Here is an 8,472-nt window from a genome sequence, read left to right as displayed (position 1 = left end):
CCCTAAAAGGAATTAAAGAATTGAATAAGGTAATCTTTTGTTTAATATACAGAAAGCGAAATAGTTAAATACACTTTAATCTAGCGTTATTTTGGTAATGAAGTAGCCAAATAATTCACTACATAGAAAATTGGGCATTTCTTTCTTCTGCGACTTTCGTAGAAAATGCTCTCCCCTCTTTTCTGTTATTTTTTTCAGTGAGATACTAAATGCTTACTTTGGAAAAATGCATAGAGAATCTTCTCTTAAGGTATAATTTTCCTGTGACAGAAACTATAATTTGTGCCAGAGAACTAAGTGTTAGAGTCCATTGTGAGATTTTAAATACATTCTTAATGGTTTCTCAATCCTTTTGTGACCTACATTAGTGTGAAATGTTATTTGTTTCATCAAATAGAGCCAGTACTCACAATAGGAAATGCACAACCCCGTCTCTGCGGAGAACAGGAATGAGCTCCCAGAGTAAAGAACAGAACAGAGCTGGTATTTACGAGTGCAGATAAAAAAAAAAAAAAACCCTGAATGAGTTTGTCTTCCTTTTCTATGCCTAAGCTCACAAAATGGAATCCATAGCAGAATTAGTTATCTGAATTCCTTTTCACATTGTGCCTTTCCAGTGAACTCCCCTCTTTAGAAACTCCACAGCTGTTCAAGCGAATGAATTCTGCAATGAGAGGTTTTTGAGAAAAAGGCAGAACTACAACCCAAGCTGCTGCAGACTCCCTTTCTTTGCACCTATACATGAGGCCTCAGCCTGGATGACGCCATGTGGGCTAGGGGAGCATGCTCATTATGTTGAAAATCCTTCTCAAAGCAGAGCATCTTTATGGGGTAAGAGCATGGTAGAAATTAATTTTGTTTCTAGAAGGGAGTTATTATATGTATGGGGTTGGCAGAACAACAGAAGGTAAAATCTGCACCGAATAAAATGATACAGTAGTTAAAACCCAGGCTCTGAAATCCGATAGGTTCAGATTTCAACTTGGCCGTTTGCTAGTTGAGTGAGAGCAAGCAGTCATTGTTCCAAGGCTGTTTCATGTACTGATGGACGTGATCATCACTGCAGCTCCTGAAACAGTTATTATTCTCCACTTGAAGGATGAGGAAACAGGCGTAGAAAAGGTCAAGTCTCCAACAGGTAGGAAATGCAGAGCCTGGTTTAAATGTGATTGCAACGTCTGGGCTCTTAGCAAACGTGGTGCAGGCAATGGAGCCTGCTGACTCTTGTTCCAGTTAATTAAACTTTCTTTTCTGAGTTATCATCTGTAAAACGGAGATAAATACAGGACCTACCTCATGGGGTTAAATGAAATCCTGAACATAGTGAATTTAGCACGGTACCTGAAACATAGTAAATCCTCGGTGAATTTAGTTTTACCAAAGGCATGCCTTTCCTCCAGTCAGTCTCTAGAGAACAGTTTATCTCTAAATGGTAATTAGTCAAGGCAGCTAGATCTGTTTATTGGCTCTGACTTTCACAGCATCTCACCTTAACATAGTTGATAAATGTCTCAAGCAGGTGTCTTCTGATATTTCAACAGTCAACTGTTACCCTTGCATCTGTGATGGTGAAAATGTCAACATGGTACATGGTATGATTAATAATGTAGTGAAGAGTAAATCGCTCAGAAGCATGAACCAAAGCCCTTAACAGGTGGAATGATCGTCTGGACGGATCTGCCTCATGTGAACCTTTCTGAAGGGCAGGATCTAGTCAAAGCAACCTAGATCTTATGCCAGGTGGCAATCTTGAAATATTCTGATGTAAGTCAGCACGCCGATGACATGAATTCTAATGAGGGGCTGATGGGACTATATATTAGTTATGTGCACCTGCTGTTTTGCCTTTAGCCAACAAGTGACATGGAGTAGCAAAATGAAGCAAATAATACACTGTGAGAAGTCATTACTGACATAAATCCCATAAAAGAGTATTTGATAAAAGATACTGGATTTTACACTGGGTTTTCCTATTACAGATGATTCGGAAAAACATTAGTCAAGACTTATATACATATTTAGAACCGGCCTCCAAAGAACATGTGTAGACAATGAGAAATATGGCAATTTTATAAGAGAATCCATTCCAAAATTTAGATGATCACAGACTTAAATGGTGACGCGCTTTTCATTTACCATTTCCAGTCTTTCAGCACGCAGGGTGATTGGTGGCTAAGAACACTGACTCTGGAGCCTGATAACCTGGGCTCAAACCTTGCCTCATCTAGTTTTTAGTTATCTGATTTTAAGCAAATTACTTAAAATTCTCTTTGCTTTCATATCCTTCAGCTATAAATGATAATAATAATAGTATCTACTTTGGGGTTGTTATGAGGATTCCAGAATTAATATGTACAAAAGGAATCCAAAAAATGGAACAATGCCCGGATCATTCTAGGTTTGTTTTTTATTTAATAAAATAAATTTGTTCAACAGCTTTTATTTTATCTTAAGAAAATGTTAATAGCGGGTAATGAACTTCCTACACGTGCATTAATACAATGAGAAAATATGTTAACTGTTTAGGTTCACCAGGGTGCTATTTACTTTGCCAATGTTATTTCTGCAATTTTCTAAATAGCTTCATCTAAGCCCCTCAGATACCACCAGGAAAAAGGTTAGCCAAGTGGATGTTGAAAAACAGAGTAAAGCAGTAATCAAATTTATAGTGATAGAAAAATTGATGAAATAGTTGAATCTATTATTCTTCCTTGATAAATCAAAGAGCAATGTATATATTCATATTGAGAGATTTAATAAAGATAAATGTAAAGTGGTTCTTGTAGAATGTGATTATCGTTAAGTAACTATACAATTACAAATTAAAGAATTACCATCTAGTCAGCAGTCTTGAGAAAACAATTTCATTATACATTGAAGAGAAAGACAAATAGAATTTAGGTTAACAACATAATATCACTACTAAGGAGAAAAATTATCAAGCAAAGTAAAACAACATTCTTATTCTCTTCTTTTATAGGGCTGATTTTGTTCTGAAGCACTGCATTTGGCAAAACGGAGTAATTTGGGTGAAAAGAATTTCATAAAAGATATGAATTCTGACGACAAACATAGCAATTTTCTAATTAATTGCTCTGTCCTAAACTGACCTATAAAGAATAGCAAAGGTGCTTATTTCCATTCTAAAGATCACACACCAAAATGATAATTGGTACAGAAACCAATTATTTTCACATATTAATCAGGCCAAAAGAGGAAGTAATGATGTTAAAACACATTTGTCACAATATCTTGAATCCAACTATGCGAGGAATGATTGCTCAATAACTGGCTTGCAGATTTCCAGAAGCTACAATTCTGTGATCACATTAGCATGTGCCATGTTTCATCAGTACCATTTTTTGTAACATACATTTTATGTTCCCTGGCCTTGAGAAAATCTTGAAATCTGTTTAATTAGAGATTCCACAAAGAAAACTACAAGAAGATATCAATCTACTGTTACAAATATAAATTCTGGGCCTCTAAACAAATTTCACTAGAAAACTTTTCACTGTGCTTCCTCAATCCTCACTCTGCACTGACACCATTACGGATGTATAAGTTTTTCACACAGCTTTCTTAGTTTAGACAATGAATGGAAAATCTCCTTAAGTAGATACGCCATGAAGAATCACTCTAATGCTCTCACTGAAAACAGAGGGGGAGCAGCAACCATTGTGCGTAAAGATCATTCCTTCTGCAGGGATTTACCAGCAGTGCCTTATTCCTTGCTCTGTAAATTGTGGCCTAAGGAGGTAGTGGACCAATTTGATAGGAAGCTCTGGCCTTCTACAGTGGAAAGATTACACCCACTCTTTCGAAGTTAGAAAGGGCCAATGCAACAATAGATGATGCTAGGAGGGCTAATAAATGATGAGGGACAGCGGCAGCACCAAGCACGGAGATCAAAACAGAAGTATTTCTTGGTCTCCTTTGTGGCAGAAACTTTAGCTGCTCAGATAGCCTCCTGTGGCCACCTTGTAAGTGGGAAAGTGACAATATGTGTGAATTGAAATATCTGCAGGACATGGCAGAGTGAGGGAGTCAAAGGAGCATTAATCTGAAGGCCCTGGTATATACAGATGAGCATCTTCACTGGGAGAAACATTGGACAGTTTACCCTCAGATTGACCAGGGAAGCTGATATCCTAGCTACAGTGGGACCTGAGGCTTATCCCGCTCTCCACCATTAGAACGCACTCCATCAACCCCAGATCGCAGTCTGCACTAACAGCCCCTTCACCTTTTGGGGCGTAACATAGGACTGAACTGGTCTCACCCTCAGTCCGTTAAGGTACACTTAGCTACATGGGCTCCCAAAGCATTTAAAAGGGAAAACATTTGATCATTGGAGGGGAATAGACTGGATTTCTGGACTTCATGTTATGACCAAGCAATGTCGTCACAGCAATACACTCTGAGGATTGAATGAGCAATCTTATTTTCATCCCACTTTTAGGCGTGCTCTTCTCCAGCGACCAACACTCTACTCTGACCCAGGGACTAAATCTGGTCTGCTACCTATTGCTGTGTGACCTGTAAGCTAAGAATACTTTTAATATTTTTAAACAGTTAAATTTAAGTAGTTATACCTACAACCACTTGTAGGTATGGTTTTACCTACATAATATCCTAAGAATTTGTCTCCTTCCCTCCAAGCTTAGAATATTTTCTACCTTGCCCTTTAAAGAAGAAGCTTACCAATTCCTGCCCTAGTTACACGAAGTAAGAGCTGTTTCTACTAGAAGAACCCTTTAGTCAGTTGCTTAAATCTAGATGATTGCAGCTGTCTGCCTATTAAAATATTTATTAAATATGTTATAAAATAGGTCATTACATAGATGGTATTGGAGCACACAGCTCCTTGACTTCAAAGAAATTAGATAATTTGTATATATTGAGTTGTGTAATGGTAATCATATCTTGAATGACTCTAGAAAATACCAATTTGTATCTTCCATGTAGTAAAAATAAGAACCCAATGACTATCTGGGTAAAATAGCTAATATTCCAATACTAAAGAGGAAGGTTTTCATTTTCATTGTAAGCTTAGCATTTCCCAACAATTATAAACAGATCATTACTATTCCATGAGTTAAGTTAACATATTGAGTAATATTTGTGAAATTTTAGTATAAAAACTCAAATAGGTTTTTCCCACAGGACTACTTAGAGACTTCACAGTGCAGCCATATTCTGTGTTAGCTTCCTTTTCATAACACTAGATCATTTAGGTTTATGGGCCTATTCTACATTCTCAGTTCTCAAGGCTCAAATAAGCCCTGCAGCCTCTCAATGACAGGAATGGAACATGGCATCCGGGATCCAGCCAAAGAGGAGATGACAATATTGATTCATGCTCAAGAAAAGCTAGGCCTGGAAATTTTTATTGAGTGGCTGGGAAAAGGTAATTTTTAAAAATATCTCTGTTCAATGGCCCTGTCATCACTTCTGTAGAGAACTTGGCATTCCTTTTTTTCAAATAAAACTCTATTTAGAGTGATTTTATATAAAGTTTGTATTTACAAGTTTGTATTTATATATTATTTTATTGAAGTAAAAAATCATCCTTGAACAATATTGTATCTGTGAGTAACTAAAGTGAATAACAAATTATTTGTGGCTCAAAATTCTTCATGAAACAATCCACCTACTGTGAGCAATACATAAATGTTATTGGTGGAGTGTCAAGTATAAAAGAAAAGGAAAAAATGAACAGTACACAAATTTATATCATGCTATGGAATTCAAAAGATATTATTCTCATTATCCATAAATCACAGCTTACAAAGCAATAAAGTTCTCTCAAACCACCACAGTGCAGCAATTGTCAGCAGTGTGCTATTTAGAAACCAAAATAGGTAAGTAGAAGTTAGGTTGGGTTCTGCATTTATCGAAATAGTAAAATACGCAAGTACTTACTGAAGAAAAAATCACTTATAAAATTGAGATGTATTCAGAAATATTTTCTATACAGGAATTATAAGGGAGAAATTGAAAGAATTTTGAGGTAATCATTATCTCAATAATCACTGTCAATATTTATTAAAAGGTTAATAATGACGTAACTAGCTCTGAGCAAATGGATGATTTGCCTCTGTAACTAACTTTACAGCAACTGTCCTGGTTTCCTCGTTCTTTATCGCTGTGTTCCTCATCTAGGCCTTGTTCAGCCACCTATTAAATGGAAGTAACAGGAGGATTTTCCTCTACCTATCTATTTCGTTAGATTGGTGTGAGGATTAAATGGGTTAATGTATTTAAAACAGTTAGAAAAGAGCTGAAGCTGGAGACAAAATGTTAACCAACAACATCATTGTCACCATCATCTCCTTTTATAAGTTCTTTGAATAAACAGAAGCAACATCTTAAGCTGCCTTTTTATCACCCACAACACTCTGAAGGTGGTTGTAGCAATTATGGCCACCATCTAAGCCAGTGGTGTGCTGTTAAATGTTTAACCACTGACACTCCCAAGGGATGGGGAACCCCAATTTACAGTGTTTACTGATTTCCATGGTGTAATTTCAAGCTCCCCATGAGACATCATTGACAGTAGAGCTGAGAAGAGGTTGAGCACAATTGGCTCCCACAAAACAGTCACGCAGGCTCCAGCTCACCGTTGCGTCCAGCCCTCTTCTTGTTTCTTTCACACAAAGATGTGTGTTTATCAATCAAGGGTTATATACTTCATGATTGCAAAATTTAGTGACAGAGAGGAGAGTTATGAAAATCAGTTCATGTAGGAGTCTGTAATTAGACTGTCAGAGTGGAGTTCTAGTCACAGCTAACCTTATTCATACCAAGCTCCCATAACGTGGGTTCAACAGTAGAACAGGCAAGCAAACTCTTTGTGCATTTGAAGAACAGGTTAAGATAAACCATTGGAGCATCCAACAAGTATTCAAGGAAATATATTATTTGCAAAGCACTCTTCTGAACTTTTTGGAGAATATCTATAATGACGGGATATTGCCCCTTCTGTTGATTAGCTTATATCCTTATTGAGGTGGTAAAGGATAGACATGTAGTAAATTAGAAATATAAAAGAGGCAATCCACAGTGCTACTTAAGAAAATGTCCAGGGATGAACCCAATCTTCATAAAAATCTAAGTTATTTCTAGGAAACTTTAAAAATTATATAAACTATGAACTCAGAAAGGCACTTGTTTTTAAAAAACTACAAAAAAAAAGAAAAAATTTCAAGCAAGATAAAAACACCCTCCTCCTTCTAGAGAATACTTTTTCTTTCTTCTTTAAACCAATAAGGAGCTGCATTTTAGGGATTATAATTCTATGCTTCAAACTCAAACACTCACATTCAGTTTAAGACTTAGGCCTGTGTGGAATCCTAAGCAGTTAGTTAACCAACACCAAGGGTAGGTCAGGATGATTTCACAATAAAATGTACGGGTGGCAAAAAAAGTATGGGGTTTACGATGACAGCTATGAGATGTATTTACAGATTATTCATATTCACTAGAGTGTTATTTATAAGAACAAAAGAATTATACAACTTAAATGTCTACAGAGGAGTTGTTAAAAATTCTGGAAAATAATGAAATAAAGAAACATATTGGAGCTACATATAAGAATATAGAGTACTCTATGTGTTGATGTGGAAGAAGCTTCAAGATGTATTAAGCGGGAAAAAAGCAAGGTGCAAAAGAATGGGCATATATATTATGATTTATTTTGCAAAGGGAAAAAATAACTATTAGCTTGGGTATGCATAAAAATCATCTATGGAAGGATAAAAAGTGACTAAGAATAGTGGTTACTTGTTGGGGTAAGGAATGGGCCCGGGGAGAATGTGGAAGAGAGTTGAGAGAGAAACTGTTCACCCTACATTCTCTTTATGCTTGTTTAAGTTCACATTCTGTGAATAAATCACCTTCCTAAGGCAGATCTGCCTCATCCCCATTAGGGCTCTGGCATCCTGCCCCAGCCTGCAGATTTCTCCCCACTCCCCTACACACACACACACACACACACACACACACACACACACAAAGCGGTGCCTTTCTCAGCCCCACATAATAATCAAGAACCCTAACACTATCAAGAAACCTTGACCTCAAGAGGTCTGTCCTAGCCCTCTGCAGGGAGAGTGCCGTCATCCTGCTGAAGTCAATCATCAACCCTGAGGCCGATTAGCATCTCCTTGAGGGCTGGAACATGATATTTACTTTTCAAGTTCGTATTTCCAATATCTACCAAAGTGTTCAATAAATATTTTTGACTGGATTAGTAAACAAATGGATTACAATTCTTTTTTTCTGATTTGGGAAGGAAGAAAGCTCACAGAATTTTTTATATATTCATGCATATTGGAGAAAATTCTTGTATAGAAATGGAGGAAATCAGAACAGAAGAAAATCAAGAAGTTAAAAAAAATCCCAAAAAGCAGAGAGGTATAAAATGTGTTTTTTTGTCATATAGAAGATCTGTAAGACAAAAAAAAAAAA

General features: G+C 36.7%; 1 long non-coding RNA gene across 1 annotated transcript; it reads left to right on the top strand.

The window, feature by feature from the left end:
• The first annotated feature begins 614 nt into the window (after positions 1 to 614).
• On the top strand, positions 615 to 5,578 carry LOC138923956 (uncharacterized). The gene is made up of 3 exons (XR_011438334.1): positions 615 to 831; positions 1,520 to 1,764; positions 2,981 to 5,578. It is a non-coding gene; the product is annotated as an uncharacterized lncRNA (long non-coding RNA).
• Positions 5,579 to 8,472: the final 2,894 nt, after the last annotated feature.

This window comes from Equus caballus, chromosome 4 (genome assembly GCF_041296265.1).
Source record: "Equus caballus isolate H_3958 breed thoroughbred chromosome 4, TB-T2T, whole genome shotgun sequence".
Taxonomy (NCBI): Eukaryota; Metazoa; Chordata; class Mammalia; order Perissodactyla; family Equidae; genus Equus; species Equus caballus.
Note: the sequence above shows the minus strand (reverse complement) of the source record. Positions and strands in the feature narration are given on the sequence as shown.